Genomic DNA, 13,103 nt, shown 5'->3' on the forward strand with positions numbered 1-13,103 from the left:
CAGGCTTCAGCAATATGTGAACCATGAACTTCCAGATGTTCAAGCTGGTTTTAGGAAAGACAGAGGAACCAGAGATCAAATTGCCAACATCTGCTGGATCATGGAAAAACGAAGAGAGTTTCAGAAAAACATCTATTTCTGCTTTACTGACTATGCCAAAGCCTTTGACTGTGTGGATCACAATAAACTGTGGAAAATTTCGAAAGAGATGGGAATACCAGACCACCTGATCTTCCTCTTGAGAAACTTATATGCAGGTCAGGAAGCAACCGTTAGAACTGGACATGGAACAACAACAGACTGGTTCATCATGAGAAACGCTGGGCTGGAAGAAGCACAAGCTGGAATTAAGATTGCTGGGAGAAATATCAATAACCTCAGATACGCAGATGACACCACCCTTATGTCAGAAAGTGAAGAGGAACTAAAAAGCCTCTTGATGAAAGTGAAAGAGGAGAGTGAAAAAGATGGCTTAAAGCTCAACATTCAGAAAACAAAGATCATGGCATCTGGTCCCATCACTTCATGGGAAATAGATGGGGAAACAGTGGCTGACTTTAGTTTTTGGGCTCCAAATCACTGCAGATGGTCATTGTAGCCATGAAATTAAAAGACGCTTGCTCCCTGGAAGAAAGTTCTGACCAACCTAGATAACATATTAAAAAGCAGAGACATTACTTTGCCAACAAAGGTCCGTCTAGTCAAGGCTATGGTTTTTCCTGTGGTCATGCATGGATGTGAGAGTTGGACTGTGAAGAAAGCTGAGCGCTGAAGAATTGATGCTTTTGAACTGTGGTGTTGGAGAAGACTCTTGAGAGTCCCTTGGACTGCAAGGAGATCCAACCAGTCCATCCTAAAGGAGATCAGTCCTGGGTGTTCATTGGAAGGACTGATGCTGAAGCTGAAACTCCAATACTTGGGCCACCTCATGCGAAGAGTTGACTCACTGGAAAAGACCCTGATGCTGGGAGGGATTGGGGGCAGGAGAAGAAGGGGACGACAGAGGATGAGATGGCTGGATGGCATCACCGACTCGACGGACATGAGTTTGAGTGAACTCTGAGAGTTGGTGATGGGCAGGGAGGCCTGGCGTGCTGCGATTCATGGGGTTGCAAATAGTTGAACACTACTGAGCACCTGAACTGAACTGAACTGAAACTTTTCAAATTACATAACACAGAAATACAGTTAGCATGCAAGTGAAAAAAGGCTGCAAAGTTTTATATATAATATTATTATAGTTTTGTGCTTTAAAAAAATCTATCCTAAAATAAAGCAAATATATATATATACCAAAATGTTAAAATTTTCTCATTTCTAATTTCAACTCTAATTTCTAATTTCAGTGGTGGAATTAGTGGTAACCAAGACTATTTTCTTTCCAAAATTTTTCCAAATTGAGTGAGATGAACATGAATACCGGAGTGATAGCCATTCCCTTCTCCAAGGGATCTTCCCAAACCATGGGGCAGATTCATCACCATCTGAGCCACCAGGCAAGCTCATACATTACTTGCGCAGTTCTCAAAAAATTTAGTCTCAAGATCCCTTTAAACTCTGCATCATGGAAGATCTCAAACAGCTTTTATGTGGGTTACATTTATTGATTAGATTTGTATTAAAAATTAAAATGAGAATATATATTAACTCATGAATAGTAGTGACAAATCCACTACCTGTTTTATAAGTTATATTTACAACTACCTGCTTACAACTTATTTTATGAGAAAAAAATATATTTTCTAAAAAACTTATTGAGAAGAGTAGCATTGCTTAATATTTTGCAAATCTCAGCATGTGGTTTAATACAAGACACGTGGGACTGGAACTCCATATCTCCTTCTGCATTCAATTTGCTGCAATATCATATATTATGTAGCTACTTAAAAAACCAGACTGCAAACTTATATGAGAATGACTGAAGAAAAGCAAATAATATATTGATATTAGTATAAAGAGACTGACTTTATCAACCTCCTAAAACAATATAAAGGACTTCACTTTTCCTGGATCACACTTTGAGAATTAGTTACTGCATAATTTTGAAAAAAATTATTTCTCTCCAAAAATACTGAATGGTGGCTGGTAGCTTGCTACATCATGAAATAAATAGAGACTTAAGAGTTCTGATTTCTGGGTGAATAAAACTCAAAAAGGAAGATGCTGTATTCAACTTTCCTTCTTGACTCAAAGAGTAATGTTTACAGTAAGCCTTTTTTCTTAGTTCGATGCTCTTTTCATTGGGTTTAGATTTAATTCTCTTTGAGTTACTGGTAGTTATACTCAGGCTTGGAAATCCCAGTCTGAAGGTTAGTCAATAAGCAGAGCAGATGTGAAAAGAAATCTGTATGGCACTCTTTCCCCTTTTCTCTTTCTTCAATTTGATATAAAGCAGTATAATATAGCACTAACTTTGGGTATTACAGAAATCACTAAGGATGCAAAAAATATTTGTGAAACTCACAGAACAGCAAAAGGCATTCTCACATTTTGATCATTTAACCTAGAACTGGTGGAAACATTTTTTTAAACGCAGAATTACACTTTGAGATTTACACAACATGACCGTGAGGTTTTATGAAATCTTTGGGAGGCACTACTGACTGAGTACCTTTCAATTTGTCAAATACTATCCTAGGAACTAAGGATTCAGTCATTGGTATATTTTCTCATGTTTACAGAATGTAAACTCCCAGAAGGCAAGAAATAGCTTCCTACCTCTCAGAGTTGCTGACTATGATGCTTTTCACAAGACAGTGGTACAAAAAATATCAGCTGATTTGAACTGAGAGGGCATGTCCTTATTCATGCCCCAAGTCCACAAACCTGATTATATTTCCACATCTATTTTATACTCTGTGGACACTTTTCTCCCTCCATTCCTTGACAATTTTCCCTTGGGCTCAGCTCTTTTATTGCTCTTTCCCAACAACTAATAAAGGTTTCACATAGCAGTCTTATTCTTTAAAAAATGCTTCCCAATGCCACAGGATCATGCCCATACTGCTTACTTGGTGGACAAGATCTAGCTCTAGTTTACCTAAAGTCTATATTCAGACATCCTCCAATCTGCCATGGTCTTTCATATGGATGACTTTGGGCTTTCTATTCTTTCTGCCTGGAATGCCTGCCTCAGTTATGTCTACCAGATAAATGCAGGATTATCTTTCATGGTTACCTTGGTTTCAGTACTTTTCATGACCAGTCTTACCTATTGCCCATGATCAAATTAACTGCTCTTCCATCAAATGTTTTCTTGTTCCTTCATTCACATCTCGTGCTATATACTTACACTGCATCATAGTATATATGTGCATCCATAGTATGTATGTGCATCTCTTTCCTCTAGACTATACATTCTTCAAGAACAACAGCTATGACTCTTTTATCCCTATCTCCTCGTATCTAACACATTGCCTGGCTTATAAAATGCAAACAAATGTCTGTTCTAAGTGTGTGTATGTGGGAGGCACAGTTGAAGTTGTTGTTGTTTAGTTGCTAAGTCATGTCCAATTCTTTGTGACTCCACGGACTATAGCCTGCCAGGCTCCTCTGCCATGGGATTTTTCTAGGCAAGAATACTAGAGTGAGTTGCCATTTCCTTCTCCAGAGTATCCTCCTGACCCAGGGATTGAACCCACATCTCTGGCATTGGCAGGCATATTATTTACCACTGAGTCACCAGGGAAGACTGTGTAGTTGAAATTATCTTTTCCAAATAGGTATCTTCATCTATACTACCTAATTTACTAAATACTAGGTTGGTGCAAATGTAATTACAGTTTCAGACTGAATTTTAAATCATTATAACTAGGCTCAAACACATTATTTATTAATCAAAATAGGAACCATTACAATCAACACATTTTTGCCAACAAGAAGTAAGTTTGTTCACTCCTATGGCATAAAAATCCATGTCTTGGAATTCGAGGAACTCTTGGAACACATTTTCTGCATCCTGCTGCTTGTGGAAGCATTTTTCCTGCAAAAAGTTGTCAAGATGCTTGGAGAAGTGGTAGCTGGTTGGCAAGACGTCAGGTGAATGTGGCGGTAGCCCAACTGGTTCAACTCCTGAAGTACTGGTTGTGCGACGAGCAGTTGGGTGTTGTGGAGAAGAATGCAGCACTTTTTGTTGACCCATGCCTGCTGCAGGCACTGGAAGTTTTGGTACTTCTCACTGATTTGCTGAGCATACTTCTCACATGTAATGGTTTCTCTAGGATTCAGAAATCTGTAGTGGATCAGACCAGCAGCAGACCACCAAACAGTGACCATGCCCTTTTCTTGGTGCAAGTCTGACTTTGGGAAATGCTTTGGAGCTTCTTCTCGGTTAGAATCACTAGTTGGTTGTTACTGGTTGTCATATAAAATTCATTTTTCACCACACATCACAATCTGATTGAGAAATGGTTTGCTGTTGCATAGAATAAGAGAAGACAACACTTAAAAACAACAATTTTTTTGATTTTTGGTTAGCTCATGAGACACCCACTTATTGAGCTTTTTCACCTTTCCAATTTGCTTCAAATGCAGAACCATAGAATAGCTGACATTGAGTTCTTCAGCAGCTTCTCGTGTAGTTGTAAGATCAGCTTCGATGATGCTCTCAGTTGGTCACTGTCAACTTCTGATGGCAACTCACTATGCTCGTCATCTTCAAGGTTCTTGTCTCCTTTGCAAAACCTCTTGAACCACCACTGCACTACGTTTGTTAGCAGTTCCCAGCCCAAATGTGCTGATGCTGTGAGCAGTCTCTGCTGCTTTACGACCCATTTTGAACTCAAATAAGAAAATCGTTCAAATTTGCATTTTGTTTAACATTTCTATAGTCCAAAATAAATATAAAATAAACAGTAAGTAATAAGTCATCAGCAAAAAAACATAAAGTGAGAAACGCACATTAAAATGATGTGTAACATAACCACATTTATTCAGGATGTATTCCAATATCAAATGGCAAATTTTAACAATGCAAAAATTGCAATTACTTTTGCACCAATCTAATAAATCATATAGTCCCATCACTTGACACTTTTATACACTTATATAATCCAAAGTTTATGAACTAGACATACAGCATGAATTATATATTATTTTCTTTGATGTGTATTCAGCTTGTATAAATTATAATAGAAGTACATATTATCTGAGAGATAGACTAAAATATTTTCTATTAGTAATTTATTAAAACTACAGAAATAGAAAATATTAACAAATAGCCTTCACTTTTATTTTAAAAACTATTCCAATTTCAGATTCAGAAGATCAAAAGTGAAAATACCTTTTCTGTTACTTTTCAATGAGAACATTAATATTTTTTGCATCTTCAGCAGAAATTAAAGAAGACACAAACAGAAAGACATCCCCTGTTCATGGACTGGAAGATTTAATATTGTTAAGCTATCAATACTATTTAAAGTGATCTATAAGTTCAATGCAATTTGTATCAAAATCCAATGTTGCTTTTTTAAGAAACAGAATTACCCATCATAGAATTTATATGGGATGTCAAAGTACCTCACAGAGCCAAAACAATCTTGAAGAATAAAACTGGAAGACACATACTTTCTAATTTCAAAACGTACCAAAAAGCTACAGTGATCAAAACAGGGTGACACTGACACACAGCCCAGTGGAACAAAACAGAGAGCCCAGAAATAAACCCTCACATTCATGGTCAAAAGATTTTTGACAAGAGGACCAAGTCCATTCACTGGACAAAGGACAGTCTGTTAAACAAAAGGTACTGAGAAAACTGGATATCCACACACTGAAGAATGAAGTGGGACCCCTACTTTACACCATATACAAAAATTAACTCAAAATGGATCAAAGACCTAAACTAAGCCCTAAATGTATAAAACTCTTAGAAGGAAACATAAGACAAAAGCTTCACAACACTGGAGTTGGCAATTATTTTTTGGATATGACATCAAAAGTGCATGCAACAAAATAAAAGGCAGTCAAACTTGGCTTTATAAAAACTTAAAACATTTGTGCATCAAAAGGTATTATCTATAGAGTAAGAAGGGAATCCAAAGAATGGGAGAATATATTTGCAAATGTATCTGGTAAGGGATTAATACCCAGAATATATACAGGACTCCTAAAACTTAACAATGACAACAAAAACACAATTCAAAAATGGGCAAAGGTCTGGAATAGATAACTTCTCCAAAGAAGATACACAAATGCCAATAGGCATGAACACGTTGAGCAGGAAATAAAATGCTCAACATCACTTACCATTAGGGAAATGCTAACCAAAACCACAATGAGATACGGCTTCACATCCACTAACGATAGCGACTATCAAAAGGAAAAGGAAAATAACAAGTGTTGGTGAGGATGTGGAGAAATGAAAATGTTTGTGTGCTACTAGTGGGAATGTGGAGAAGGAAATGGCAACCCACTCCAGTGTTCTTGCCTGGAGAATCCCAGGGACGGCAGAGCCTGATGGGCTGCCGTCGATGGGGTGCACAGAGTCGGACATGACTGCTACGATTTAGCAGCAGCAGCAATGGGAATGCAGAATAGTATATCAACTGCAGGAAAGAGCATGTGGAAAAAATTAAAATAAAATTACCACATGATCCAACAATTCCATTTCTGGGTATATGCTCAAAAGAATTCAAAGCAGGGTCTCAAAAAGATATCTGTATACCCATTTTTATAGCAGCACTGTCATAATAGCTAATACGTGGAAGCAACCCAAATGATTGAATGGATATGCAAAATATGTTATATATATGTGACAGAATATTATTCAGCCTTTTAAAGTAAGGAAATTTTGACATATGCTACAACATGGATGAGCCTTCAGCATATTATGCTAAATGAAAGAAGCCAGTCACAAAAAGACAAATACTATGTAATAATCTCACTTATATGAGAAACTTAGCTAAAATCATAGACAGAAAGTAGAATGGTGATTTCCAGGGAACGGTAGGAGAGGAGAAAGCGGAGCTACTATTTAATGGGTATGAATTTTCAGTTTTATAAGATGAGAACTCTGGAAGATGGTGGTCATGGTTGGCACAAGTTAAATGTACTTAACATCACTGAATTGTACACTTAAAAATGGTTAAGATGGTAAATTATATATATATATAATACTGTCCCAACTAAAATATAAGATATTTAAAAGTTAAATAATGTAACTGAAAAGTCTGGAAAAATAAACATGTGAGTAAGGACTTCCCTAGTGATCCAGTGGTTAAGACTTTGCTTCCCAATGCAGAGAGTGTAGGTTCAATCCCTGGTTGGGGAGCTAAGATCCCATATGCCTGGTGGCCAAAACCCCAAAAACCATACAGCAGAAGCAATACTGCAACAATTTCAATAAAGACTTTACAAATGGTCCACATAAAAAAATCTGAGGCGTATACCTGGGAAAGGGGTGTGAGGGTGGACTAAATCTAGGCAGATCTACTTAAGACACAAGATTTTTAAAAATTAAATAATGTGGTAAAAATTATTTTATATGTTATTTGGAAAAATAATCATGTGAGTATAATATGTGGTAGAGTAATTAAAACAATTTGATATTCTGGCTGAACAGGCACATCAGTATACCTGTGGATTGGAAAAAATGTTTTTAATGCTTCTATTAATTCATACTAAAGACATACTGCTGTGAAACCTTTTTTCTCTACAGACTGTCAGAATTATTTGAAAGTGTATCAGTGAGACTGGAACACCCCACTCTTGCATGGATGATGAATCATTAATCAGAAGCAGCCTCAATTTCCAACCCGGAGCTTCAGATAAGGGTTTCCCAGATACAACATTCCACACATTCATCTTAACTTTGTAGTCTCCAAGGAAACGGGACTCTTAAGTCTGTTTCTCAGCCCAAGCCTGATGTTAATTAACCCGGTACACAGTCTTGCTGTGCTTTAAACTTATCAAATATTGCTTCATTTAAATTTTGTCTAAACTCTACCCCTCCCCAGAATCCTATAATAACACTATCCCTTCTGGCAGTTCCTCTGGTGTGTGATCTCCTTCTCAGCAGCAAGTTAATTAACCTCACTTTGTTAGCCTAAAGATATATATCCCTGGTGGTCCTTATCAGACTGAAATAGAGTTTGTTAAAAAAAAAAACAAAAACAACAAAAAGCAAGTACATATGGAAATTTAATGCATAGTACACATAGCATTTCAAATCAAGAAAAAGATGGCTTATTCAAGAAAGGATATTGAAATAATAATCTTTTGGGGAAAAGATAAAAAAGCAACCATCTGGATCTCCACCTATTTCTTTCAAATTCTGTTTCTAAGATTTCAATACTTTAAAAAAATGAAATTCAAACAGAACAAGAAGAAAACATCTTTTTTACATTTTTATATCATGAACCCAGATTTTTTTCAAATCCCAAAAGGTAAAAATATAGTAAAAGTGTATGAGGTTATTCATTTAATTAACTGGCAGTGAAACTGCTAGTTCAAATGTACGTTTTGTATAAAATGTTTAAAAAAATCTGTACAGCAAAAAATAACAAAAACCATCATGAAAAAGATAATCGACTTAATGTAACAACAGTTAAAAAAAAGTAAAGGATTTGAATGAAAAAAAAATACAATGGTCAAGGATGTTCACATTTCACTCATATTACAGAAATGTAAACCTCAAATGAAGAGATACTATTCTTAACCTATCAGAATGGCAAAAAATGTTAAGCTTAGTAACAGCCAGCATTGACACAGACATGAGAGAAAACTGACGCTCCTCTGATGTTCCTCAGAATACACATACTTACTGTCTTTTTAGAAGAGCAGTTTGACAGTATCTGTAAACTTTTTCAAGTGTGCCTTGACACATCATTTCATGATCAGAAATTTTTCTTATGGATACAAACACAGAACTGTGCAAAGATATTCATGGCAGCCATAGCCACAGATGTTTGTTGATGAGGAGCTAGTTTAAAAAAAATATATGGTACATCTCTACCAGAGAATACGCTGTAGATGTTAAGAACAATGATTGATTTGCACTAATTAGGAAAATCTTGGCACATTTGGCAACTACAATTTTTTGTTAGTAAAGTATTGCTAATATACAGGAAACAAACAAACCCAAACTGAAAACATAGATTAAACATACATATACACACATGTACATATATACATACATACACATACATACAGAAAAGAGTATATTTTCATTCCTATCTCTACCCCAGGTTCTCATCAAAGGTAACTATAGTTGACCCTTGAACAACATGGATTTGAACTGGCTGGGTTCACTTTTATGCAGATATTTTTGAATAAAAATACTTGAAAACTTCTTTGGAGATTAGTGACAATTTGAAAAATTTGCAAATGAACTGTGTAGGCTATAAATATTGAAAAACATTAATACAAAGTTATGTAACGAATACATAAAATATAAATACTAGTCTACCCTTAAGGTGAGTGATGCTTAATATAAAATTAATAATATATTAGCTTTCCTACTGTTTCATAACTTTGCTTTCAAAGAATTGCATTACCATATAGGTACAGTATGCACCCCCCCAATCTCTCCCCTGCTTATAATTTAGTTTCAGCAATTCTGAACTATTTACAGTTCAATAAACACTCAATGCAGTGAGCTCCTCTATTCCCACTGTCTTTTCCATCTATACAACACACCCTTCCTCTGCTATCCATGCCCCAACCTCTGTAAATCCCATTAAGCCAATGTTTCTTAACCCTGACATAACTGACATTCTGAGCTGGGTAACTCTCTGTTGTGGGGGGTGCCCTGTTCACTGTAAGATGTTCAACAGCATCCTAGGCCCATACTCACTAGACATCAGTAGCACTCCCCCTAGTTGTCATTCAAATGTCTTCACATAGTGCCAAATGAATGTATAAAATATATCTAGATTATATACTAGTCTATTCTTACACAGACAACTAGGTTCAACCTGGCATCCTACTCCCGCACTTTTCTCTTGCTTTCCTAGTATTTGGTTTTTGCAGGTTAAAAAGGAACAAATAGAAATTTCAAAAACTGAACCTATTACTATCTGCTCCTTGCTGTGTTTTAACTTTGGACTCTCTGCTGTTCCTCAAATACCTGAGTGTCCTTATACTTGCTGTTCTCTGTTGGGAACACAACTCACCCAGATACTCACATGGCTTACTCCCCAACTCCTTCCGGCCTTTACTCCTGGTGGGGGGGTGGGGGGCATGTCTTCCTGAGCCACCCTACTTTTACTGACAGCACCTATTAACATCTAATATATTACATATTTTACTTACTCATCTTGATTATTGTCTCTTTTCTCCATCTTGATCAGTGGTTCTCAAACCTGAGTCTACACCAGAATCACCTGAAAAGCTTGTTAAAAGAATTTCTGAATCAACAAGTCTGCGGAAGAGAGCCTAAAAATTTGCATTTCTGACAAGTTCCCAGGTGATGCAGAGGTTCCAAGGACCACAGTTCGAGAACCAAGGTTTTAGAACATAAGTTCCATGAGGACAGAGATTTTTGCCTACCTAGCAGCAGTCATTGTTTTATTTCTATGACCTAGCATATAGTAGGTACTGAGATAGGTAAATGAATTTAGCCTATTCTCAATGCCCTCTCTGATTTGGTCTGCTATATGGTGCCAAAGACTTTCCGGGTGGTGCTAGTGGTAAAAGAACTCGCCTGCCAATGCAGATGTTAAGAGATGCCAGTTCAGTCCCTGGGTTGGGAAGATCCCCTGGAGGAGGGCATGGCAACCAACTTCAGTCATCTTGCCTGGAGAATCTCATGGACAGAGGAGCCTCGTGGGCTATAGTCTAAAGGGTCGCAAAGAGTTGGACACGACTGAAGCGACTTAACACGCATGCAGCAGGGTGGACTGTAATTCAATATGACTGAAGTCCTTACAAAAAGGGGAGAACACCACATTAAGGGAGAGACATACAGGGAGAACGCCATGTGACAACAGAGGCAGAGGCTTGCGTAATATAACTTCAAGCTAAGGAGTGCCAGTGACACACAAAGCTAAGAGGCATAGAACAGATAAAATTCCCCAGAAGGTAGAGCACGGCCCTGTCAACACCTTGATTTCAGACCTGTAACCTCCAAAACTGTGAAATGATAAAGTTCTGTTGTTTTAAATAACTCAGTGTGTTGTACTTTGTTATAGCAGCCCTCGGAAGCTAACACAATGACCAAAAATGCAAATGACTCTATCAAGTTGCATATAGTTTCAAATCTGCCAATTATCCAACTTGCACCAATTTAAATATTTTAAGACGTAGCTTTCATTGTGAACTAATCAGATTTCCTGTTTCAGAATCTCCCTAATTAAATATCACCTCTCTCTGCCCTCAACATGTCCCTTCAATGTGCCAGGTAGCTCACACTACAGAGTCTAGATCACTTGGATTTTCTTTTTGGTTTCTTCTACCTTCCTACAGGCTACCCTATTTCACATATAACAGCTTCTTTGTATTTTTTTCTTTAAGGGACGCTTCTGATTTTCACACATTATAGATTTTGGCCTGCATTTTCCTGTAGGACATCTGAATTAGCTGTAAAATGAAAATTTAAGTATATATTTGATACTCATTTAGATTTCAAGATAAAATGCTAACTTCTCTTTCATGGAAGAATTATGCATCCCCCCACCCCCTTATTTTAAAAAGAATTTTGCCATATTCCTTCCACTTTGCTATAGTTTGTATACTAGCCTCTTTACTAAAATCTCAATAAATATCGGGAAGCTTAAAATTTTAAGTGAATCAGAATTAAATTTCAGCATCAAGCTGTCCATTTTCCATTTAATGTTTATAGGTGCACTGTCACAAGAATTCCAATCAATGATTTCTCCACACTGAGACTCTAAAATCACCATGGTCCATGGAGTGTATAAGTTGTATAATGCAATTTTTATGTTAGTGAGCACAAGTCAATACACAAATAGTAGTACTGCATATACCTAAAAGACACACTTTTCTATTTCTGTGACTAGGTGACCATTAATTGATATGCACTCCTAAATGACTTTGTGATAGTCTAATAATTTCTGGATACTGAACTTACTCAGAAACACAGACTAGTACAAACAATACCCCCCAAAAAGCATATCTATCTTTAAATGAATAGTACCCACAAAATATTTTTAAAATGCTGAACCCAAAGTAAAAAGATACAGAAAAACACAAATTTCAGGGAAATTTAAGAGAAACATCTTAAATGGTTCTCCACCATAACTAAAAAACCACACACTTTTCCTGTGAAGAATTTTAAGTGAGTCATACTTTCCTTACTAAATCACTGTTTTACTTAACATATGGTAAAAAGAGTTAACTGTTTGGTAGCTTGAAACTTTACATTCAATTAAACTGTACATTAATATACACTAAGGCCGGCAGAAAATGAAATAAATTCAATTACTATACACAATACTTAGAACACACATCATGTACATAAGGCTCATTTGACATTTATCTGATAAAAGTGTAAAAAGTTAGTTTTACCTCCTAAGTACTCAGATTCCCACCCTCTAAACTAACACCAGAATTAAATAACTTGAAGTTACCTAGGCAGAGCTATCTATATTCAGTGCCCAATTTCTGGTAAATGAACACATTTCTGTCCGTTTCACATTGGCCTAATCACTCACTCTATTGCATTAAAGTTCTAACTTTTTAACTAAGTTTTAAAACCACGATGAAACCAATTCATGGTTAGGATAATACTGTTCAATCTGAAAAGCTCTAAAACGATATACCACAATAACTACAAGGCACTGAGAGAACTAGGCTATAAATCCAGTCAACTTTTCCAAGGCGTGTGATGTTTAAGTTCCAGTCTTTTGAAAATAATAATAGAGAGGGTAAGTGCTGGGCAAGAATAAATCCCCACCCCTACATTTCGTTCATTTTCTGAGCAGACAATGTACCCAAATTAAAAGCTGTAAAGTCAATTTTGTCAGCATCTATTAATCCCATTTGGTGGGAGAGGAAGGCGGGAAGGAAAACACTCGTCCCGCGTCCTTCACGGAGCAATGCCGCAACACACCTGCCTAGCTTATTCTGTCAGGGGCAGGGGAATTTAACAAGAACAAATCAGCCAGACAAACCTGATGATCCAGAGAGCTCAGAGGAAGTCCCCC

The 13,103-nt window shown here is 36.8% G+C and overlaps 1 protein-coding gene across 2 annotated transcripts in view; it reads right to left on the bottom strand.

Moving 5' to 3' along the window:
- Positions 1-13,103, bottom strand: part of C1GALT1 (core 1 synthase, glycoprotein-N-acetylgalactosamine 3-beta-galactosyltransferase 1) — a 48,493-nt gene that overhangs the window by 34,740 nt on the left and 650 nt on the right. The window contains exon 1 of one of the 2 annotated variants that reach the window (XM_010839731.1): positions 13,071-13,095. The exons of the other annotated variant lie outside the window; for it this stretch is intronic. The gene's annotated coding sequence lies outside the window, so the exon portion shown is untranslated. Of the gene's footprint in view, positions 1-13,070; positions 13,096-13,103 lie in introns of those variants that run through there. 2 annotated transcript variants of the gene reach the window in all.

The sequence above is a fragment of the Bison bison genome, unplaced genomic scaffold, assembly GCF_000754665.1.
Source record: "Bison bison bison isolate TAMUID 2011002044 unplaced genomic scaffold, Bison_UMD1.0 scf7180017864134, whole genome shotgun sequence".
Classification (NCBI taxonomy): Eukaryota; Metazoa; Chordata; class Mammalia; order Artiodactyla; family Bovidae; genus Bison; species Bison bison.